Source organism: Dioscorea cayenensis, chromosome 21 (assembly GCF_009730915.1).
Source record: "Dioscorea cayenensis subsp. rotundata cultivar TDr96_F1 chromosome 21, TDr96_F1_v2_PseudoChromosome.rev07_lg8_w22 25.fasta, whole genome shotgun sequence".
Lineage (NCBI taxonomy): Eukaryota > Viridiplantae > Streptophyta > Magnoliopsida > Dioscoreales > Dioscoreaceae > Dioscorea > Dioscorea cayenensis.
This window is the reverse complement of record NC_052491.1, coordinates 310,780-336,318: the sequence shown is the minus strand read 5'-3', so window position 1 is coordinate 336,318 and position 25,539 is coordinate 310,780. Positions and strand designations below refer to the sequence as shown.

At 43.7% G+C, this 25,539-nt stretch overlaps 2 non-coding genes across 2 annotated transcripts; both read right to left on the bottom strand.

Annotated features, from left to right (window-relative positions):
- Positions 1–16,958: 16,958 nt before the first annotated feature.
- On the bottom strand, positions 16,959–17,065 carry LOC120252619. The gene has a single exon (XR_005534076.1). It is a non-coding gene; the product is annotated as a small nucleolar RNA R71 (small nucleolar RNA).
- Positions 17,066–22,340: 5,275 nt separating this feature from the next.
- Positions 22,341–22,447, bottom strand: LOC120252631. Its single transcript, XR_005534088.1, has one exon. It is a non-coding gene; the product is annotated as a small nucleolar RNA R71 (small nucleolar RNA).
- Positions 22,448–25,539: the final 3,092 nt, after the last annotated feature.

The window sequence follows — 25,539 nt, the reverse complement described above, 5'->3', positions numbered from 1 at the left end:
GATTGGCACACACTCTAGCATCTCGCACCCGACTTATATCTTCGCGTTTGAACTTTAGCAAGATTTCGTCCGAAATCAGTGCATTGTGATCCACATTGGCTTCTTTCCTTCATAATTGGTTTCACTACCCTACATGCACGAAAGTAACATAAAAACACACATATTAGTGTAAAAACCCTAGGAAAGTAATGCTCAACATAAGGAAATAATGCTTCGCATTCATATCGCACAAGCGCTTATCAGTCATCATTTAGCCCATTCACTCTACTATGACCACAAAGAACTTGAGAAAATGGAGGTAGAATAAGTCACACCGGAGGGGAAAGGGGACGCTCCGCTACCTCTCAACTCACCCTCGCAACCCTCTCCAATCTATATTTGTCTAACTCTCGTAGTATGTCACTCACTCACAAGGGTTACCAACAATAACTCTCAACCCTAGTCTTACTCTAAGGGAGTATTCATACAATCAAGCATTCAAGATTGGAACTCAAATAAAACATCAATTAATTGAAATTATAATAAAGAGGTTCCATAAAACGAATACATCCTAGGGTTCACAAATACCCAAGTACCCACTAGGGGGTTTAGCTCTCCATGGAGCTAATTACAATCAATGAAATCAAATGTAAAAGTAAATAATCCATAGAAAATCCGCTTGATAGTCGTGGCAATGGTCTTATGGAGAGTCCTCTACTCGTCCAAGCGTCTATTTGTCCGGCCTAGGATACACCTCGCCAAATCGGTGCCGATGAAAGTTCTCCCTCTAACCTTCTTCTAAACGGAGTGTGCTATCGGAGCCATAGAACCTCTCCAAATCACTAGCTAATAACTCTCAAGATTCTAGCCTTAACCCTCTCTCAAGTTGGGGAAAAGATGGAGAAAAGAATGCTGAAATCTGGGCTGAAATCTGCTTTTAAAGGCTGGAATCGGGAATCCACACGCCCCTGTGGATTTTTCACACGGGCGTGTGGAATTAATGCATGTCCATGTGGATTCTCTATTTTCATCCTTCTTCGACCGGCAGTGAACAGTACCTACTACAGTGTTTTGCTACAGTATTTACTACAGCCCCCTACTACAATACCTGCCTAAACCAGTCCTGAATCCATGCTTTCATCGAGGTTTATGTCATAGATTGCTTTGCTTCTTCAATAACGGACATGTTGGTGAAGATCTTGCTATACATGCACAAGCCGGAATGCTTCAATGTAACTGCCCTTGTGCCCTCCAAATCATTGTGTTAAATTGAATATGAGGAGGTTGGCACACATTCCCGCATCTCGAACCCGACTTATGTCTTCGCGTTTGAACCTTCTCAAGATTTCCTCCAAATGGTGCATTTATGATCCACATTAGCTTCTTTCTCTAATATTCATTCTCATAACCCTATCTGCATGAAACTAACATAAATACACACATATTATTGTTAAAACACGCTAAAAGTAATGCTCATCATAAGGAAAGAACACTTCGCATTCTTATCGCATAAGCACTTATGAAACTCCGCCACACTTAAGCTTTTGCTTTTCCTCAAGCAAAAATTAAAACATTATGTGAATAGATGATGGAAATATTGGAAGTGCTTGGCCTTAGGTTCACCAAAGCATACAAAGAGAGCATTCTACAAGTAAGGGAAATTTCAACACTAAATTTGAAAAATCAATGCTCTAGCTAAAAACATGATTCAAAAAGGACAACAAGCCCAAAATCGTATAAGTGTGTGAACTCACTCAAAACAACCCAAAGTATACTCCTCAAAGTTTTAAGTACAAGGGACTTATTTATCTACAAACAGTAACAAAATTTCAAAGATGATATTAGCTTCACACATTCTATGAGATAGCTCTTTCTCTCATTAGGGCATAACTAGTATCTGACTTATGAGAGTAGCTTCATACTTCATAGGTGGCAGCTTTTTCCACTCAACAAGCACAAATAAACAATAAAACTATTTTGTTCTATCTTTTCATTTCACCATTTCTTTCACAAATAACAAAAGAAACAACAATAACTAGTCCTTTTAACATCGAACATGATTTTCCAAAAGAGTTTAAAGAGTGAGTAGTGCAACAAGTGTCAATCGGGCAAAAATTCCTACAAATTCAAGCAAAAACTAGAGCATGAAGACATTTAATGTTAAAAATTCTCCTAAACTCAAGAATACAATCATTGTAACTAAGGTGAACCGCCATTGGCTATGTGAGCATGTATATCAATCAAAATTAATATAAAAGAGATGGGTGCACTATGAAACTCTCCCACCCACCCCTCACACACTTAAGTTGTACATTGTCCCCAATGTACACATGTAAGCTCACTCATAATGTATATCAATCAAGAACAAATTTGGGAGAAGCAATCAAAACAATACTCCCCTGGCTCCTAGGGTTGCATCTGATAGAGCTAAATCCTTGGGAGTGATGTTCCAATGGGTTGTGAAGCACACACGACCAAGAACCAAAGCACCATTGGCCGTGCCCATGACAAAATCTCAATTCCCATGATGACAAGACCATCTGCACGCATACACAAGGTGATTTAGTGAGGCTCAATAAAACAAAAACAACTCGAGTATATAAAAGATAAGGTAATGAATACAACTCGAGAACCAAAAATGAAAACAAACTCAAAAGGAAAGTCATTTCTGAGTATACAAGTCTGGAATAAAAATGCAAAAGTAATAAGATGAAAGAAAATAAATCAAGTGTTGGTGTCGCGCTCTAGCTCCTCTGCTGCTGTGAGTGCTAGATTGAAGGGTGCTAGTGGAGGTGGTGATGGTGATGCTGGAGGGGGCCTGAGGAGTCCTCGGCCGCAAGACAAATGACGAGGCAACATCTCGCTCTAAAATCTGCTTTAACATGTCGAAACATCCCATGAACTCTGTATACTGTGCAGCCTGCGCAGCACGAATCTCAGCAATCTTTGCTCAGACCTCAGCAACCTTTGCCCGTATCACCCACACAACACTCTCAAGCCTCTCAAAGTGATCATGGGCTTGAGATGGTGAAAGCATACCTACTTGGGGTGGGTCCTCTGCCACTAGAGGTGCCTCAGTCTCTATTGGTGTTGGCTGATGCTCGAGGGCAGGATGAGAAGCCTCGGCATCATCATCCCTCATCCTCAGCTATCTCTAAAACTGATAGAACCAAAAGCATAAACTCCTGTCCGAACCCTGTGGACAATAAAAATCAATCTTATTATCTCCGGGCTCAGGGGCGTAGGTGTACTCGTCTTCTCGACACCGCGAATCGTGCCCAAGAGGCCCATGCCCAAAACTAGTTTCTTAATGTAGATGCCCGAGAAGATCGCTCCTAATCTGGCATACTGCCCCTGATGTCGAATATACTTTGCCATGATGTGCCCTGGATGAATTGGTATGCGGTGCACCATCAAATATAAGTACAGAAGCTCATGCCTGCTCAGAACGTCAGTGTTATCACCAAGGCTATTCACAGACCTGATCAGAATGGTGTGTTAATATCAGTACATAGGTCGGGAAAGGCACATGGCCTTTAACACCTGATTGCTTCCCCGCAAGTGTACGGGATCGGCAAGTAATACCTCGCGTGTAGACACGAGGATCGTATTCCACGGGGCTAAGGATCTCCTATTACTCCTTCTCGAGCTATTATCTAGCCTAAGATCTCAAATGATGGATTTTTACTCTACTAAAGCAATTAAAACTAAAATGAGATTATGACCAAATTAGAGAGAACAAGCAATGGGCAAGCAAGAAATACAATATAATGCAAAGGCCTATGGATGTGGATCCCCTTGAGGGGTTATCATGCAACATGGATGATGATTTAAAAGATGCAAGGGTAAAATGGACCATGAGATTCCAAGTTTAGAACAACCCCAATTTCTCGCGATTGAACCCTAATCCCATACGAACATAGATAGGAATTTCTCCCAAATCTACATCCCCTACGATTGCATTAAGTATGAGGAAATCTCGCTTAGGAATAAACCTACTCTTCTTCGGATTAAACCTACATGGAGGGCTACCAAACACCCAATTTCTCGATGTGATGATACAAGTATCCCCTTCTAATCCATTCATGATCTAATACATGCGAGCAAGTCACATCTACATGCATCAATCATAAAAGAGCTACGGATTTCTCCTTAATGTAGCACTTAGCATGAAAACAATGGATTAGATCTCAAAATTACCCAAGCATAGAATTAAAAAGTAATCATCCAAAATACATGATAAAACCACCCCCAAGGTTCACCAACACCCGGTGGCCTTGGGGGTCCAGTGTGTCATCATCCCACAACAAGTAACATAATCAAGTAAAACACACAAGAAAAGCATGAGTGACACTCCCTAGATGAAATGGTGTAGGAGGAGGTAGAATGTATGCCGAATGATGCTTCCCTCGCCAAAGGAATGCCGAATGACGCTTCCTCTAGCCGCGGGTCTCCTTCCTTCAAAGCGTGGTAGATCTCCCTTTTGAATCATGTTGCTTCTTGCCTTGAGAGTCTTGGACCTTGGGCTTGGATGATCTTCTAGCTTCCTTGCCCTTCTTCTCCTCCCCAAGGTCGCCCAAAAAAACTTCTCAAGTGTCTCCCCAAAATCGGCCAAGAAAAGGTCTAGAAAAAGCCTAGTGAAAAAAAGTCCCAAATATCTCGCCCTAAAAGTTGGTATTTATACCCCCCCCCCCCGAGGCATACGGGTCGTATGGGGGTCGTATGGGGGTCGTATGGCACCCAAAAACCCTAGATTTGCGATCCATACGGGGTGCATACGGCCCCCATACTGGGTAGTATGAAATTCTTGGTTTCTTCTCTTTTTGCCCAGATGATATCTTCTTGTTCTCAATGGCTTCCTTATGCCCTACAAAGCAAATAGTAGATGATTAAGCATAAAACGGGCATCAAACCTCACAAAATACATGCAAAGTGAATACGATAAATATATGAAAACACCTACATTTAGACACTTATCAACACCCCTGGCTGATACTGGCCATGACCACACAACGCTTAGTAAGCTTTCTGCGCGGTCAACACTCCATGGCAATCAGTCGTGAATCGGGAATACTCCTCGATGTACGTAGAATGCCTCCTTATACAAGCCAAGCCGAACTAAAAACTAGGTGATGCTCATGCTATGGTAATGTCCAAATGCTCTGAACTGATCGGCATCGAGCCTGTTGAATCTCGCATAAGATCTATCAAACACAAATGATGATTAGACCTTAAGTGTAAGCTCACGGATGGCTGGCTCCCTATTCGACAATAACTGCCTCCATCCACCAACCAAAATGAGATCCTCGACCTCATCTACAAACTCATCTCCCTACTGTAAATCTCTTAATATGCTCATGCCAGGAATCGAGTATGTTCAAACCGAAGTCTTGACAAATGCTCAAAATGAGCCTGATGCTCTGGGATAGTGAATCTCATGCTCTCTGACTGGGGGATGACTCACACGGCTGTTTCTTAGCTTGTTTCTTTGACCGAGATGCTATAATCTGCAAAATTTAAAGGGAAATCGATTAAACCAATTAATAAAGTAATGCTGCAAAAATCCACATGGTCGTGCAGAATTTCTGCATGCCTGTTAAATCGCTTCTAAGTTCGTTCTAAACATGCATAATCATTCTAATTGTAGGAATGAAGCATTATTAACTAGTTTCATCAATTAAGATGAAGAATTGGTGAAGAAAACAAAACAAAAGATAGTGCTTACCGACGAGTTGAGATAGAAAACCTTGAATCGGTCGGAAAACCAAATAAAAATCCTTCCAAATCGGCAATGTGAGGTCGGGAAATGATGTGAGAGTGCTCTCAGACGAATGGAGAATGTTAGGATGAAGAGGAATGGTGATCTTTTAAAAGGAACTCACACCTCTTGGTGTTCTATACATCCGCACCACGTGGAGAAATTACCCACGCCCATGCACCTCCACATGTGAGAGCCACAGGGCAGACACATGCCCATGTGCCCTCTCGAGACATCACTCAATCTTTCTGAATGCAACCACACGGGCGTGTGGAAAATACCCATGCCCTTGCGCCCGACCCACATGGGTAGCCGCACGCCCTTGTATCTTCTCTGTCTAAGCGAGAAAAATTGCTAAGTATTCCGCACGGGCGAGCGAAAATTCCGCACGGGCATGGACATTCACAGGCCCAACTCACAGGGGCAAGCGCACGCCCTTGTGCCTTCTCGAGATAGAGAAAGCTCTTCTGCAGGGTTTCACATGGGCGTGCAAAAATTACCCACACCCATGCATTTTTCACAAGTTCACCCACAAAGGCAAGTCCATGCCCTTGTGTTCTCTCGGGATAAGTTGCCAAGTCTCTCCAGTGCACGCTCGTGCGGAAATTACCCACGGCCATGCGTAAGTCATGAGGTCGCTCACAGGGGCGAGTCCACGCCCTTGTGCTTTCTCTTGATGAGCTCGCAATATAGATCCACGGGCGTGTGGAAATTCCACACGCCCGTGCTGATAAGTTCTTGTGCGATAAGAATGCGAAGCATTCTTTCCATGTGTTGAGTATTACATTTCTTGGGTTTTAATGCTAATAAATGCGTATTTATGTTACTTTCATACAGGTAGGTTTGTGAGGCTGAATATGAGAGAAAGAAGCCAATGTAGGTCATAATGCACCAATTTAGAGGAAATCTTGCTAAGGTTCAAACGCGAAGACATAGGTCGGGTTTGAAATGCGGGAATTTATACCAACCTCCTCGTATTCGAGTTAGCACAATATGTTCCAACTTGTGCATATATAACAAGATCTCCACTAACATGTTCGTTATTGAAGAAGCAAAGCGATCCACGATATAAACATGTGTCCATTTGCGCTACCTCGATGAAAGCATGGATTCGGGAGTATTTTGGGCCAGTACTGTAGTACCTCGATTGTGGCCGCAAAGAGGCGTGTGTAATTTTCGCACGCCCGTGCGGATGTACAGAACTCCAAGAGGCGTGAGTCCTTTTAAAAGGATTATCATTTCTCTTCAACCTAATATCCTCCAGTTATCTGATAGCACTTCAACATTGTTTCCCGACCTCATATCGCCAATTTGGAGGGATTTAGCTTGGTTTTCTGGCCATTTTCAAAGCTTTTTCATCTCAACTCGACAGTAAGCCGTATGTAGATCGAAGTAAGAGTGTTGTAATGGTATATTTGTGGAGTTTTAAGCGTGATAGTGCGTTTCTTCATAGCCCATGGATCCACACAGGCGTGCAGAAATTCCGCACGACCGTGTGGTTTTCTACAGCTATGTTTCATTAACTAGGTTGATCAATTCTCTTCCAATTTTTACAGACTATGGCACCCAGGTCAAAGAAGCAAGCTGATAAGCGTCCGCAAGAGTCATCTCCTGAGTCCGAGAGCATGAGATTCACTATTCCCGAGCATCAGCCTTGTTTTGAGTATCTGTTGAGACTTTGGTTCAGACAAACTCGATTCTTAGACACGAGTATATTGAGAGATTTATAGCAGGGAAATGAGTTCACTGATGAGGTCGAGGATCTCATTTCAGTGGGTGGTTGGAGGCAGTTATTGTCGATTAGAGAGCCAGCCATCCGGGAGCTTATACTTGAGGTTCTGTCAACATTCGAGTTCGACAGATCTTATGCGAGATTCGACAACCTTGACGTACTTTAGTTCAGAGCACTTGGACATCACTATAGTCTGAGCATTACTTAGTTTTCAATTTGGCTCGGCTTATACGAGGCGGTATTTACAGACACTGAGGAGTACTCAATATTACCGACAGATTATCCTAGAGCTTTGACCGCACAGAGAGCTTAAAGTACATTATGTGGTCAGGTCCAGTATGAGCCGGGGGTGTCCAAGGCCACGTTCCTTTCCTGACTTGTGTACCGATATCTACATACCATCATGAGCAGGTTGGTAAAAGCCGTGGTGATAGTGCTGGCGTTTTGAGCCGGTAGGAGTGATAAGTGCTTGTACGATATGAATGTGAAGCGTTCTTTCTTTATGTTGAGCCTTACTTTTCTCGGGTTTTTACACTAATATGTGTGTTTTTATGTTACCTTTACGCAGGTAGGGTTGTGAGGCCGAGTATCAAGGAAAGAAACCAATGTGGATCATAATGCACCGATTTTGGAGGAAATCTTGCTAAGGTTCAAACGCGAAGACATAGGTCGGGTGTGAGATGCTTGAGTGTGTGCCAACATCCTCGTATTTGAGTTAGCACAACCATTTGGAGGGGCACAAGGGCAGTCACACTCAAGCATTCCGACTTATGAACATAGAACAAGATCTCCACCAACTTGTCCATCATTAAAGAAGTAAAGGGATCCACGACATGAACGTGTGCCCGTTTACGTCACCTCGATGAAAGTATGGACATGGAAAGTATTTTAGGCCAGGTATTGTTCACAGTCGGCTGAAAATTACAATTCCAAAGATGGTGGATCTCTCAAACTGCTTTATCAAGTTATCTAATTCATAGTTTTGCCCTTCAATCCTGGCGATGTACTCTTCAATTGATTCTTCTACTGGCTGTTGAGTTGTATACTACTCATGATGAGAATAACACCGTATGTCGCGCAATGCAACTGTTTGAACTTTTTGCTCCACGTTTTCAACCATTCTCATGATAGTGTCAAATGACTCAAACATGTTAATCATTTTCTGCAACCAAAAAGAAATAAGGAAAAGTTAGAATAATGATATAATAAGAAGATATGAAATAGAATGCATGGTGAAATAGCTAAGAAAACAAAATGCAAAGTATCTCTAAACGCCTACTCCCCGGCAATGGCGCCAAAAACTTGACAAGATCTCCTTGCGTATATCCCACAAGTGCACGGGTTTGTTGAAGTAATAATCCCTGATGAGCGGGTGTCGAATCCACAGGGAGAGGGGAATAAAAACACTTAATCCGCTTCTTAGCTTTGTGAAAAATCAGTAGTGATAAGTGTGACAATGATTTAATTCTCAAAAGTAAAAACAACAAGTAAGAGAGCACGAGTAAAGGAGGAGGTAAGCCAATCGATAAAGATGGGGTACTTAGATAATGCTCCGCCTAAGACAATTGTTTCAAGTGCAAGAACTCTCTATTATGCTTTCTAATCAATGCAATGGTGAGTCGTGGAAATCCTTAAATACATAGTCCCAAATCTAAGGTCAACTATGCCTAATTCTATACATGTCCCGGAGGAGAGATTAGATAACCTCTCAACCTCGCACTCGAACAGAGTTGCAATGAGCTCTAGGGATTCCATGTGATAAATCTCTTCCTAGTTATAGACCTAACCCTTTGGTCCAGGTGGAAGGTCCCTAACCACAATTAAGCCCTAGATACTAAGATCACCTCAATGCTTTACTACGTTGCACGCGCAACTAGGCCCCAGCGGAGGTTCATCCCTTAGACCATTCACTCCATTATGGCCGCAAAGAACTCGAGGAATGGAGGTAGAATCTATCACACCGGAGGGAAAAGGGGAGGCTCCTATACCTCTCGACTCACCCTCTCAACCCTCTCCAACCTAGCTTTGTCTAACGCTCGTGGTGTGTCACTCACTCACAAGGTTACCAACAACAACTCTCAACCCTAGTGTCACTCTAGGGGAAATGCTCATACAATCAAGCATTCAAGGTTGGAACTCACAACAAACATCAATTAATTGAAAGCATAATAAAGAGATTCAATGAAACAAATACATCTTAGTGTTCACAAATACCCAAGTACCCACTAGGGGTTTAGCTCTCCATGTAGCTAAGTACAATCAAAGAAATAGAATGTAAAAGTAATGAATCCATAGAGAAACCCCCTCGATAGTCATGTCGATGGTCTTGTGGAAAGTCCTCTACTCGTCGTCCAAGGACTATCTTGTCCGGTATAGGATACGCCTCGATGGAAGCTCCCATACCAACCTTCTTCCAAAGGAATGACGATGTCGGAGCTGTAGAACCTCTCCAAAACCCTAGCTAATACCTCTCCAAACAATAGCCGAAACCCTCTCACAAGTTTGGAAAAGATGGAGAAAAGAATTCTGAAATCGGGCCTGAAATCGGGCATCCACACGGTCCTGTGGATTTTTCAGACGCCCATGTGGAATTTCCACATGGGCGTGGGTAATTTCCACATGCCCATGTGGATTCTCTGGAATTATGATTTTTGGCTGGCTATGAACAGTGCTGCTTCAGTACTTTTGCTACAGTACCTGGCCTAAAATACTTCCCAAGTCCATACTTTCATCGAGGTGATGCAAACGGGCACACGTTCACGTCATGGATCGCTTTGCTTCTTTAATGACGGACAAGTTGGTGGAGATCTTGTTCTATGTGTATAAGTTGGAATGCTTGAGTGTGATTACACTTGTGCCCCTCCAAATGGTTGTGCTAACTCAAATACGAGGAGGTTGGCACACACTCTAGCATCTCACACCCGTCCTATGTCTTCGCGTTTAAACCTTACCAAGATTTCCTCCAAAATCGGAGCATTATGATCCACATTGGTTTCTTTCCTTCATACTCGGTCTCACAACCCTACCTGCACGAAAGTGACATAAAAACACATATATTAGTGTAAAACCTGAGCAAAGTAGTGCTCAACATAAGCAAAGAATGCTTCGCATTCATATCACACAAGCACTTATCAAACTCCCCCACACATAAGCTTTTGCTTGTCCTCAAGCAAAAATTAAACATTCTGTGCATAGATGAAGGAAATATTGGAAGTGCTTGGCCTTAGGTTCACCAAAGTGTACAGAGAGAGCATTCTATAAGTAAGTGAAATTTCAACATTAAATACAAAAAATCAAAGCTCTAGCTAAAAACTTGAATCAAATAGGACAACAAACCCGAAATCGTGTACGTGTGTGAACTCACTCAAAACAAAACGAGGTATACTCCTCAAAGTTCTAAGTACAAGGGACTTATTTATCTACAAAAGTGACAACAATTTTAAAGATGGTAGTAGCTTCACACATCCTCTAAGGTAGCCCTTTCCAAACCGGCCGCTAAGGTGGCTTTCACATTTTCGAGGTGGTAGCTCTTTCTACCGGAGTGGTAGCTTTCACTCATCCTATGAGATAGCTCTTTCTCTCATTAGGGCATAACTAGTATCCGACTTATGAGAGTAGCTTCATACTACATAGGTGGTAGCTCTTTCCACCCAATAAGCACAAATAAACAACAAAACTATTTTCTTCCCTCTTTTCATAATTCTTTTTTTTTCCAGAATTTAACACAAGAAACAACTATAACTAGTCCCTTTAACATCAAACATGAGTTTCCAATAGAGTTTAAAGAGTGAGTAGTGCACTGAGTGTAATTCGGGCAAAAATTCCTAAAAATTCAAATAAAACTAGAGCATGAAGGTATTCAATGTTAAAAATTCTCCTAAACTCAAAAATACAATTATTGCAACTAAGGTGAACCGCCATTGGCTATGTGAGCATGTATAACAATCAAAACTAATATAAAAGATATGTGCACTATGAAACTCCCCCCCCCCACACTTAAGTTGTACATTGTCCCCAATGTACACATGCAAGCTCACTCATAATGTATATCAATGAAAAATATATGTGGGAGAAGCAATCAAAACAATACTCCCTTGACTCCTAGTGTCACATTTGATGGAGCTAAGTCCTTGGGAGTAATGTTCCGACGAGTTGTGAAGCTCACACGGTCAAGTGCCAAAGCACTTTGGCCATGCCCATGACAAAGTCTCAATTCCCATGATTACAAGACCATCTGCACGCATACACGAGGGGGTTCAGTGAAGCTCAATAAAACAAAAACAACTCAAGTATATATAAAAGATAGACAATGAATACAACTTGAGATGCAAAATGAAAATAAACTCAAAAGGAGAATCCTTTCTGAGTGAACAAGTCTAAAATAAAATGCAAAATAAAAAAAATGTAGAAAAATAAAGTCAAATATCGGTGTCATGCTTTGTCGGCTCCTCTGCTACTTCTAGTGGTGGGGAAATATAAGGTGGATCCACCGGTGCTGGTATAGGAGATGGGGGTGCAGGCGATGCCGAGGGGGACTGAGGAGTCCTCGGTCGCAAGACAAATGAGGAGGCGACGTCTCGCTCTAAGATCTGCTGTAATACGTCGAAATGTGCCATGAACTCTGTGTACTGAGGAAACGTCTCACCGCACTCTCAAGCCTCTCGAAGTGATCATGGGCTCGAGATGGTGAAAACATATGTATGGGGGGAGCGTCATCTGCCGCCGAAGGTGCCTCGGTCTCCATCGATGCTGACTGAGGCTGGGGAGCAGGCTGGGAAGCCTCGGCATGATCACCCTCACCCTCAGCTATCTCTGGAGCTGGTAGCACCAACGCATAAACCCTTGTCTAAACTCTACAGACCATGCCCATCAATCTCAGTGTCTCTAAACTCAGGGGGGTAGGTATACTCGTCTTCTCAGTCCCACGAATTGCATCCAAGAGACCAATGCCCAGCACTAATCTCGTAATGTAGGGGCCCGAGAAGATCGCTCCCAGTCTAGCATAATGCCCCTGATGTCTGATGTACTCTGCCATGTTGTGTCCTAAGTGAATCGGTACGCACTGCATCATTGAGTACAAGTACAAAAGTTCCTGTCGGCTCAGAACACCAATGCAATCACCACGGCCATTCACCGACCTACTCATGATGGCATGTAAATATCTATATGCAGGTCAGGAAAGGCACGTAGCCTTGGACACCCCCGACTCGTACTGACCCTGACCACATAGCACTCTGTAAGCTCTCTGCGGGGTCAAGGCTCCAGGATAATCAGTCGGTAACTGATAGTACTCCTCAGTGTCTATGAATGCCTCCTCATACAAGCCAAGTAGAACTGAAAACTGAGTAACGCTCAAGCTATGGTGGTGTCTAAATACTCTGAACTGAATGGCATCAATACTGTCAAAGATCGAATAGGATCTGTCGAAATCAAATGATGATAAGACCTTTAGTGCGAGCTCTCGTATGGCAGATCGTTTAGTATACTCGTATCAAGGAATCGAGTCTGTCCAAAACAAACTCTCGACAGCCACTCAAAATGAACTCTGTGCTCTAGAATGGTGAAACTCATGTCCTCAGACTCGAAAGATGACTCACGCGGCCACTTATCAGCTTGCTTCTTCGACCGGGGTGCCATAATCTGTAAAATTTGAGAAGAAATCGGTCAAACAAGATGATAAAGCATTACTGCAGAATTCCACACAGTCGTGCGGAATTTCTGCACGCCCGTGTGGATGCACGGGGCATGAAAACCACATGGCCGTGCCACAAGAATAAAAAAATACAACTTAAAAATACTTCTAACTTTGTTCTAAACATAAATCATCTTTCTAATTGACCAAACAAAGCATTATTAACCAGATTCATCTATGAAAATCATGAATTGATGAAGGAAATCATAAATAGGGCTTACCAACGAGTTAAAATGAAAGAACTATGAATCGGCCGAAAAACCTTGCAACAATCCTACCAAATCGGTGCTAGGAGGTCGGGGGTTGATGTGAAAGTGCTCCCAGACGAATGGAGGGTGTGAGGGAGAAGAGAAACGACTATTCTTTAAAAAGAAGTCATGCCTCCTGGCATTCTGTACATCCACACGAGCGTGCGGAAATTACCCACGCCCGTGCGCCCCCACAGAAGAGCTTCACAGAGGTAGGTGCACCCCCCGGGCACTATCGGGAAAAACACTCACTGACTCTGAATGCTCTCGCACGGGCGTGCGGAAAATACCAACGCCCGTGCACACGACCCACAGGGGCAGCGACATGCCCCTATGGCTTCTCTAGACATCCTAGAAAAATTGCTAAGTGTTCCACATGCCCGTGCAGAAATTCCGCACGGTCATAGGCATTCACAGGCCCAGCTCACAGAGGTGATCACACGCCCTTGTGGCTTCTCGGGATGGAGAGAACTCCTCTGCAGAGTTTTGCACGGCCATGTGGAAATTACCCACACCCGTGCAGGTTTCACAAGGTGACCAACAGGGGCGAGTTCACGTCCCTGTGCACTCTCGGGATAATTTGACAAACTCTGCAGGAAATTACACGCCCGTGCGGAAATTACCCACGAGCGTGCGATATTCGCATGGTCATTCACAGGGACAGCTGCACGCCCCTGTGCCTTCTCTGGATGAGCTCGCAATACAAATACATGGGCGTGCGGAAATTCTACACGCCCGTGCATTTTCACTGGATTCCTTAAAAAAAACTGCAGGCTCTGTAGAAAGTTTCTGAACATGTTTACACACTCAGAGCCTGCCCTAGTATGCAAGTTTTACCAGCAAAACACATGGAATAAAGCTCAAACGACATAACTTCGCCAATTCCACATGAAAACACACGATGAATACTGAAAGCCCACAAGAAAATCTCAGCAAAAGCATCCAAAAATCAAGACACCAACACTTAACAAATTATTCATGCAAACAAACTAAACTAGAAGATAAGAAAATAGTAAATACTTGGGTTGCCTCCCAAGAAGCGCTTTCCTTATGTTGAGCATTGCTTTTCTTTGATGTATTACAGGAGCATCCCCTTTCCCCTCCGATGTGTTAGATTCTACCTCCGTTCCTCGAGTTCTTTGCGTCCACAATAGAGTGAATGGTCTAATGGATGACTTTGCATTCATATCACACAAGCACTTATCAAGCGTATCCTATACCGGACAAGGGAATCCTTGGACGACGAGTAGAAGACTTTCCACAAGACCATTGACACGACTATCGAGGGGGTTTCTCTATGGATTCATTGCTTTTACATTCTATTTCTTTGATTGTATTTAGCTCCATGGATAGCTAAACGCATAGTGGGTACTTGGGTATTTGTGAACCCTAGGATGTATTTGTTTCATTGAATCTCTTTATTATGCTTTAAATTAATTGATTTTTGTAGTGAGTTCCAACCTTGAATGCTTGATTGAATGAGCATTTCCCCTAGAGTGACACTAGGTTGAGATTTCTTGTTGGCAACCTTGTGAGTGAGTGACACACCACGAGTGTTAGACAAAGCTATGTTGGAGAGGGTTGAGAGGGTGAGTCGAGAGGTACAGGAGCGTCCCCTTTCCCCTCTGGCGTGATAGATTCTACCTCCGTTCCTTGAGTTCTTTGCGGCCATAATAGAGTGAATGGTCTAAGGGATGACCCTCTGCTGGGGCCTAGTTATGCATGCAACGGAGTGAAGCGTTGAGGTGATCTTAGTATCTAGGGCTTAATAATGGTTAGGGACCTTCCACCTTGACCAAAGGGTTAGGTGTATAATTAGGAAGAGATTTATCACTTGGAATCCCTAGAGCTCATTGCAACTCTATTCGAGTGCGAGGTTGAGAGGTTATCTAATCTCTCCTCCGGGACATGTATAGAGTTAGGCATAGTTGACTTTAGATTTGGGACTATGTATTTAAGGATTTCCACGACTCACCATTGCATTAATTAGGAAGCATAATAGAGGGTTCTTACACTTGAAACGATTGTCCTAGGAGGAGCATTATCCGAGTACCTTATAAGTGCTTGTGCGATATGAATGCGAAGTGTTCATTCCTTATGTTGAGCATTACATTTCTCAAGTTTTTACATTAATATGTGTGTTTTTATGTTACTTTTATGCAGATATGGTTGTGAGGCTGAGTATGAAGGAAATTGGCCAATGTGGATCATAATGCACCTATTTTGGAGGAGATCTTGCTAAGGTTCAAATGCGAAGACATAGGACAGGTGTGAGATGCTAGAGTGTGTGCCAACCTCCTCGCATTCGAGTGAGCACATCCATTTGGAGGGGCACAAAGGCAGTCACACTCGAGCATTCCGTCTTATGCATATAAGAATAAGAGCTCCACCAACATATATATCATTGAAGAAGCAAGTGATTCACGACGTGAACGTGTGCCCGTTTGCGTTACCCCGATGAAAGTATGGAATTGGGAAGTTAATCTCTCCTCCATGACATGAATAGAGTTAGGCATTGTTGACCTTAGATTTGGGACTATGTATATAAGGATTTCCATGACTCACCATTGCATTGATTAGGAAGCATAATAGAGAGTTCTTGTACTTGAAGCGATTATCCTAGGTGAAGCATCATCCGAGTACCCCATCTTTATCGATTGCCTTACCTACTCCTTACTTTTGCTCTCTTACTTGTTGCTTTTAATTGTTGAGAATTGAATCATTATCACACTTACCATTGTTGATACTCCACATAGCTAAGAATCGAATTAAGTGTCTTTACTCCCTACTCCCTGTGGATTCGACCCCGCTCACCCGGGATTATTACTTAGACAAACCCGTGCACTTGCGGGATATACGCAAGGGGACCTTGTCCAGTTTTTGGCGCGGTTGCCGGGGAGCTAGGCGTTTAAAGATACTTCGCACTTTGTTTTCTTAGCTATTTCACCACACATTCTAATTCATATCTTCTTATTCTATCATCGTTCTGATTGTCTTTTTCTTTATTTTTTGTGCAGCTCCAGGTTATGACCCGTGGGAATCCATCAATATTGATTGAAGGAGACCCTGAGCTTGAACGCACACTTAGAAGAAAAGGGAAAGAACCTGTGCAAGAACAGCATAATCCAGCTGATTTGGAAGTAGAAGGATCTGAAAACATGGGAGAACAAAATGAGCAACAACGAACACTATCCGATTATGCCAGACCTTCATTGTTGGGGACACAATTGAGTATTGTGCATCTCCCTAATTACAGCTCAGAACTTTGAGCTAAAGCTGGCATTCATCCATATGCTGCAGCAGTCCGTACAATTCAATGGTTTCGCCGATGAGGATCCAAACAGTCACATAGAGAGCTTCCTCGAGGTGTGCGACATGCTGAAGATAAATGGTGTGATGGATGATGCCATCAAATTGAGAGTCTTCCTATTTTCCTTAAACGGGAGAGCAAAGCAGTGGCTACACTCATTACCTAGAGCATCAATCACTACATGGGAGGAGATGGTAGAAGCTTTTCTAGCCCGTTATTTCCCTCCTGGAAAATCAGCAAAGCTTAGGAATGAGATCTCATCCTTTGTGCAGTTGGAATTGGAGTATCTATTTGAGACATGGGAAAGTTTCAAGGAACTCCTGTGAAAGTGTCCGCAACACGGATTCCCAGAGTGGATGATTGTTCAAACCTTCTACAATGGTTTGAACCCGAGTACAAGGCAACTCTAGGATGCGACGGCAGGAGGTACCTTAGGTAGCAAGACCCCCGATGAGGCTCGTAAATTGATTGAGGAAATAGGGTTAAATAGCTACCAGTGGAACGCTAGGGAGAAGAAAAAGGTGGCCGGTCTCCATGAAATTGATGCGGTAACTTCATTGGCGGCCAAAGTGGAGAGTTTGAGTAACAAGCTAGATCTTATAGCTTTTAATAGAGTTGCGGCCGTGACCAATTGCACCGGTTGTGGTGGAGGACATGCTCCCTTTTATTGCCCAATCGTCATTGCTGATGTTTCTTCAATTGAGATCGTTGACTTTGTAGGTAATGGAATGAGACCTCAAGGGAATCCATAGAGCAACACCTACAATTCAGGTTGGAAGAATCATTCCAACTTTTCATGGAGTAATCAAGGACCACAGAAGACCATGGGGCCATCGGGTTTCCAACAACAACAACAAGCCCCTCAAGTGGAAAACAGAATTTCAGGCTTGGAAACCCGAATGACGGATTTGGAGAAGCACTTGGCTAGATTTGTTCAATCGGCAAATACAAGGTTTGAATCAGTCGAGGCTACACTTCGCAATCACACTGCCTCCTTGCACAATCTTGAAAATCATGTGGGGCAAATTGCAAAGTCTCTCTCCGAAAGGCCACATGGAAGTTTACCAAGTAACACGGAAACCAACCCTAGAGAACATGTGAAGGCGATCACTTTGAGAAGTGGTCGTGAGGTTGAAGGGAGGCTTCTGAGTGAGAAGCTGAAAGAACACACACCCGAGGTTGTAGAGGTTGAGAAGGAAGCAAACAAAGAGAAAGAGGTGGCAACCCCACCTTTCAAGCCAAGAATCCCTTATCCCTCTAGATTGAAGAATGACCAAGGGGATGAACAGTATAAGAAGTTCCTGAGTTTGTTCAAGCAACTCCACATCAACATTCTTTTTTTTGAGGCATTGGCTCAAATGCCTAAGTATACGAAGTTCCTGAAAGACCTATTGACCAATAAGAGGAAATTGGAGGAGAGTGTTTCAGTGGTGCTTGATGCTTCATGCTCGACGGTGTTGCAAAAGAACATGGCAAACAAGAAGAAAGACCCGGGAAGCTTCATCATTCCGTGTAACATCGGCAACTTAGGTGAGGAAATGGCATTGGCGGATTCAGGGGCGAGCATCAACGTCATGCCATATACTTTCTTCCAAAACCTAGGCTTGGGTGAGCCTAGGCCTACTCGGATGACTTTACAATTGGCGGACCGAACGGTGCGACATCCGAGAGCTATCATTGAAGACGTGCTTGTCAAGGTGGAAAAGTACATTTTTCCGGTTGACTTTATAGTGCTAGATGTCGATGAGGATGCAGACGTACCCTTGATACTTGGGAGACCGTTCTTGCGGACGTCCAAGCCATTGATTGACATGGATGGCAGGGAACTCACATTGAGAGTTGGAGATGATAAGCTCACATACCGCCTTGCTGAAGCCATGCGGCATTCTCTCGATTTTGATGATACTCTATACTTTCTAGACACTACTGATGAAATTGTTGATGAATATATGCAGGAAATGTTCAACCCGGATCCGTATGAAGGATTGTTTGACTAAGAGGAGAGCAATGAAGAAGTAATGATGCTTGGTTTGACTGAAGAAGTAACATCTACCACGGGGATCTTGAAGAAGGTTCTCCAGAAAATAAAGAGGGCTCGAAGACGCCACCGAAAATGCTCCAAGACTGTTGGAGACGTAAAGAAGCCAAGGGAGTTGGACGAACCATTTCTTGGTGGTCCGAAGCCCAAGAGTACACCCTTTATCCTCAAGAGACTTTGCTCATCATGCTTTCAAGCCTTGGGTAAGAGGGCAACCTTCATTTATGAACCCCTGTGAGGTAAGAAAGATACGTCAAGCTTAGTGACATTAAACAAGCACTTCTTGAGAGGCAACACAAGTGTTTACTGTTTTCGTACCTGTTAGTTTAGTTTGTTTTCATGAATAAACTATTAAGTGTTGGTGTTTCAATTTTTAAATGCTTGTGCTGCAATTTTTATTGCGGGTTTTTCAAATTCATCGGGTGTTTTATGAAGAATTGGCGAAGTTTGGTCGTTTGAGTTCTATTTCATGTTTTTATCTGATAAATTTTGCATACTAGGGTAGGCTCTGAGTGTGTAAACATGTTCAAAATATTTCTATAGAGCCTGCAGTTTGTTTTTCTAAGTTATTCAGAAAAACACACGGGCGTGTGGAATTTCTGCACGCCCGTGGATGTGTACTGTGAGCTCATCCAGAGAGGGCACAGGGGCGTGCGGCTGCCCCTGTGGACGACCATGCGACTGGAGCACGCCCGTGCATAATTTCCGCACGGGCGTGTGAATTCCTACAGAGTTGGGCAGATTTTCCCGAGAACACGCAGGGGCGTCGACTCGCCCTGTGAGTGACCTTGTGATCCACACACGGCCGTGGGTAATTTTCGCACGCCCGTGCGATACTCTGCAGGTTGCTCCCTCCATCCCGAGAAAACACAGGGGCGTGCGGCTGCCCCTGTGAGTTGGGCATGTGAATGTCCACGCCCGTGGGGAATTTCCCCACGGGCGTGCGATATGAATGTGAAATGTTCATTCCTTATGTTGAGCATTACTTTTCTCAGGTTTTTACATTAATATGTGTGTTTTTATGTTACTTTTATGCAGGTATGATTGTGAGGCTGAGTATGAAGGAAATAGGCCAATGTGGATCATAATACGCCTATTTTGGAGTAGACTAGCTAAGGTTCAAACGCGAAGACATAGGATAGGTGTGAGATGCTAGAGTGTGTGCCAACCTCCTCGCATTCGAGTGAGCACATCCATTTGGATGGGCACAAAGGCAGTCACATTCGAGCATTTTGTCTTATGCATATAAGAACAAGAGCTCCACCAACATATATATCATTGAAGAAGCAAGTGATTCACAACGTGAACGTGTGCCCGTTTGCATTACCCCGATAAAAGTATGGAATTGGGAAGTTATTCAGGCCGAAGACTATAGCAGAGCACTGTAGCAACAATGACGCAAATACTGTAGCATCACTGTTTACAGCCGGCCGAGAAATTAGAGAAACAGAGAATCCACACGGCTGTGTGGAAATTATCCACGCCCGTGTGGAAATTCCGCACGGGTGCGTGTAGCATCCACGCCTGTGGAGTTGCCCGATTCCAGTCCTATTTAAAGCCGATTCAGCCCCGATTTTGGTATTCTTTTCTCCATCTTTTCCCCAACTTGAGAGAGGGCTTCGGCTAGGTTTTGAGGGGTATTGGCTAGGTTTTTGGAGAGGTTCTACGGTTCCGATATCGCGTGTCATTTGGAAGATGGTTATTGGGAGAGCTTTCGTCGGCATCGATCCGGCGAGGTGTATCCTAGGCCGGACAAAGGATCCCTTGCGACGAGTAGAGGACTCTCCACAAGACCATCGACACGACCATCGAGGAGGTTTCTTTATGGATTCATTGCATTTACATTCGATTTCTTTGATTGTACTTAGCTCCACGGAGAGCTAAACCCCTAGTGGGTACTTGGGTGATTGTGAACCCTAGGATGTATTCGTTTTATTGAACTTCTTTATTATGCTTTCAATAAATTGATGTTTATTGTGAGTTCCAACTTTGAATGCTTGATTGTATGAACATTTCCCCTAGAGTGACACTAGGGTTGAGAGTTCTTATTGGTAACCTTGTGAGTGAGTCAAGAGGTACAGGAGCGTCCCCTTTCCCCTCCGACATGATAGATTCTACCTCTGTTCCTTGAGTTCTTTGCGGCCATAATAGAGTGAATGGTCTAAGGGATGAACCTCCGCTGGGGCCTAGTTGCGCGTGCAATGGAGTGAAGCGTTGAGGTGATCTTAGTATCTAGGGCTTAATTGTGGCTAGGGACCTTCCTCCTGGACCAAAGGGTTAGATGTATAATTAGGAAGCGATTTATCACTTGGAATCCCTAGAGCTCATTGCAACTTTAATCGAGTGCGAGGTGGAGAGGTTATTTAATCTCTCCTCTGAGATATGAATAGAGTTAGACATAGTTGACCTTAGAATTGGGACTATGTATATAAGGATTTCCACGACTCACCATTGCATTGATTAGGAAGCATAATAGAGAGTTCTTGCACTTGAAGCGATTATCCTAGGTGAAGCATCATCCGAGTACCCCATCTTTATCGATTGCCTTACCTACTCCTTACTTTTGCTATCTTACTTGTTTCTTTTAATTGTTGAGAATTGAATAATTATCACACTTATCATTGTTGATACTCCACATAGCTAAGAATCGAATTAAGTGTCTTTACTCCCTACTCCCTGTGGATTCGACCCCGCTCACCCGGGATTATCACACTTATCATTGTCAGTACCCCATCTTTATCGATTGCCTTACCTCCTCCTTTACTCTTGCTCTCTTACTTGTTGCTTTTACTTTTGAGAATTGAATCATTGTCACACTTATCACTACTAATCTTTCACATAGCTAAGAAGCGGATTAAGTATTTTTATTCCATACTCCCAGTGGATTCGATACCCGCTCATCCGGGATTATTACTTCAACAAACCCGTGCACTTGCGGGATATACGCAATGGGGTTTTGTCAAGTTTTTGTAGCCGTTATCGGGGACTAGGCATTTGGAGATACTTTGCCCTTTGTTTTCTTCGCTATTTCACCATACATTCTATTTCATATCTTCTTATTCTATCATCGTTCTGATTTCTTTTTCTTTCTTTTTGTGTGCAACTCCAGGTTATGACCCGAGGGAATCCCTCAATATTGATTGAAGGAGATCCTGAGCTTGAACGTACACTTAGAGGAAAAGGGAAAGAGCCTATGCAAGAACAGTCTAATTTAGCTGATTTGGAAGTTAAAGAATCTGAAAACATGGCAGAACATAATGAGCAACAGCGAACATTATCCAATTATGCCAGACCTTCAGTGTTGGGGACACAGTCGAGTATTGTGCGTCCCTCGATTACAGCTCAGAACTTTGAACTGAAGCCGGCATTTATCCACATGTTACAGCAATCTGCACAATTCAATGGTTTGGCCGATGAAAATCCAAATAGTTATATAGAGAGCTTTCTTGAGATGTGTGATATGCTGAAGATAAACGGGGTGACGGAGCAGTGGCTACACTCATCACCTAGAGCATCAATTACCACGTGGGCGTAGATGGTAGAAGCTTTTCTGGCCTGTTATTTCCCTCCCGCAAAATTAACAAAGCTTAGGAACGAGATCTCATCCTTTGTTCAGTTTGAATTGGAGTCTCTATTCGAGACATGGGAAAGGTTCAAGGAGCTCTTGAGAAATTGCCCGCAACACGGATTCCCAGAGTGGATGATTTTCTCAGATCTTTTATAATGGTTTGAACCCGAGTACAAGGCAACTCTTGGATGCGGTAGTAGGAGGTACCTTACGTAGCAAGACCGTCGATGATGCCCATCAGTTAATTGAAGAAATGGGGTTAAACAGCTACCAATGGAATGCTAGGGAGAAGAAAAAAGTGGCCGATCTCCATGAAATAGATGCGGTGACTTCATTGGCGGCTTAAGTGGAAAATTTGAGTAAGAAGTTAGATCTTCTAACTTCAAATAGAGTGGCGGCCGTGACTAATTACCCCGGGTGTGGTGGAGGGCATGCTTCCTTCGATTGCCCGATCTCTATCGGTGATGTTTCTTCGGTGGAGAACGTTGATTTTGTAGGTAATGGCATGGGACCTCAAGGAAACCCATATAGCAATACCTACAATTTGGGTTGGAAGAATCACCCCAATTTCTCATTGAGTAATCAGGGTCCACAAAAAGCCATGGGGCCACTGGGTTTCCAACAACAACAACAAGCCCCTGAGGTGGAAAACAGAGTCTCAGGTTTGGAAACCCGAATTAATGACTTAGAGAAGCACTTGACTAGATTTGTGCAATCTGCAAATAAAAGGTTTGAATCAGTGGAGGCTACACTTCGCAACCACACCGCCTCTTTGCATAACCTTAAAAATCAGGTGGGGCAAACTGCGAAGTCTCTCTCTGAAAGGCCACATGGAAGTTACCGAGCAATACAGAGACGAACTCTAGAGAGCATGTGAAGGCGATCTCTTTGAGAAGTGGTCATGAGGTTGAAGGTAGGCTTCGGAGTGAGAAGCTAAAAGAATATGCACCCGAGGTTATAGAGGTAGAAGAGGGAACAAGCAAAGAGAAAGAGGTGGCACCCACACCTTTCAAGCCAAGAATCCCTTATCCCTCTAGATTGAAAAATGACCAAGGGGATGAACAGTACAAGAAGTTCCTAAGTTTGTTCAAGCAACTCCACATCAATATTCCTTTTGTTGAGGCATTGGCCCAAATGCCTAGGTATGTGAAGTTCTTGAAAGACTTGTTGACTAATAAGAGGAAGTTGGAGGAAAGTGCTTCAGTGATTTTAGATGCTTCATGCTCGGCAGTATTGCAAAAGAACATGTCGAACAAGAAGAATGACCCAGGAAGCTTCATCATTCTGTGTAATATTGGTAACCTAGGTGAGGAAATGGCATTGGCAGACTCAGGGGCCAGTATCAACGTTATGCCATACACCTTCTTTCAAAAGCTAGACTTGGCCGAGCCTAGGCCTACTCGGATGACTTTGCAACTAGCAGACCGAATAGTGCGATATCCGAGAGGCATCATTGAAGACGTGCTTGTCAAGGTGGACAAGTACATTTTTCTGGTTAACTTTGTAGTGCTAGACATCGATGAGGATGCGGATGCACCTTTGATACTTGGGAGACCATTCTTACGGACTTCCAAGGCATTGATTGACATGGACGGTGGAGAGCTAACTTTGAGGATTGGAGATGACAAGCTCACATACCGCCTTGCCAAAGCCATGCGGCATTCTCTTGATTTTGATGATACTTTATACTTTCTAGGCACTACTGATGAGATTGTTGATGAATACATGCAGGAAATGTTCAATCCGGACCTATACGAGGGTTTGTTCGACCAAGAGGAGGATTATGAAGAAGTAATGATGCTTGGTTCGACGGAAGAAGTACCATCTACCCCGGGGATCTTGAAGAAGGTGCTCCGAAAAAGGAAGAGGGCAAGGAGAGGCCACCGGAACCACTCCACGGCTATTGGAGACGTCCGTAAACCGAAGGAGTTGGATGAACCATCGCTAGGTGGTCCGAAGCCCAATAATTCACCCTCTATCCTCAAGAGACTTTGCACATCATGCTTTAAAGTCATGGGTAACAGGGCAACCTTCATCTATGAACCCCCGTGAGGTAAGACAAGGTACGTCAAGCTTAGTAACATTAAACAAGCGCTTCTTGGGTGGCAACCCAAGTGTTTACTATTTTCTTATCTTCTAGGTTAGTTTGTTTACATGAATAATTTGTTAAGTGTTGGTGTCTTGATTTTTAGATGCTTGTGCTGAGATTTTCTTGTCGGCTTTGAATATTCATTGTGTGTTTTCATGTGGAATTGGCGAAGTTATGTTGTTTGAGCTTTATTCCATGTTTTTCACTGGTAAAACTTACAAACTAGGGCAGGCTCTGAGTGTGTAAACATGTTAAGAAACTTTCTGCAGAGCCTGCAGGTTTTTCTAAGGCATCTAGTGAAAACGCACGAGCGTGTGGAATTTCTGCACGGCCGTGTATTTGTATTGCGAGCTTATCCAGAGAAGGCACAGGGGCGTGCAGCTGTCCCTGTGAACGACCATGCGAATATCCCACGCCCGTGGGTAATTTCTGCACGGGCGTGTGATTTCTTGCAGAGTTTGTCAAATTATCCCGAGAGTGCACAGGGGCGTGAACTCGCCCATGTGGGCGACCTTGTGAAAATCGCATGGGCGTGGGTAATTTCCACACGCCCGTGGGAATCTCTGTAGAGGAGCTCTCACCGTCCCGAGAAGACACAGGGGCGTAAGCTTGCCCCTGTGAGCTGAGATTGTGAATGTCCACGCCCGTGCATAATTTCTGCATGGGCATGCGAAACATTTAGGAGATTTTCTCGGATGACCAGAGTAGTCACAGGGGCGTGCATCTGCCCCTGTTGGTCGGGCGCACGGGCGTGCGTAATTTTCACACCCCCGTGGAGGGGCGTTCAGAGACAGTGCGAGTTTCTCCCGAGAACGCACAGGGGCGTGCATCTGCCCATGTGGATCTCTCTTGATGAGGCGCACCGGCGTGCGTAATTTCTGCACGCCCGTGCGATTGCGCAGAAGTCCAACAGGCGCGAGTCTTCCTATAAAAAATCGTTGCATGCTCTCTTCTTTTTCATCATCAACCGCCTGAAAACCATTTCTGATCATATTACCGACCTCTCACCATTGATTTGGAGGATTTTTCTTCGCATATCATGCCAATTTTCAGAGTTTTTGCATTTATTTCATCGGTAACCTTTTAATCCTCTTTTCTTCGTCAACTCTTGTTTTTTACAGATTA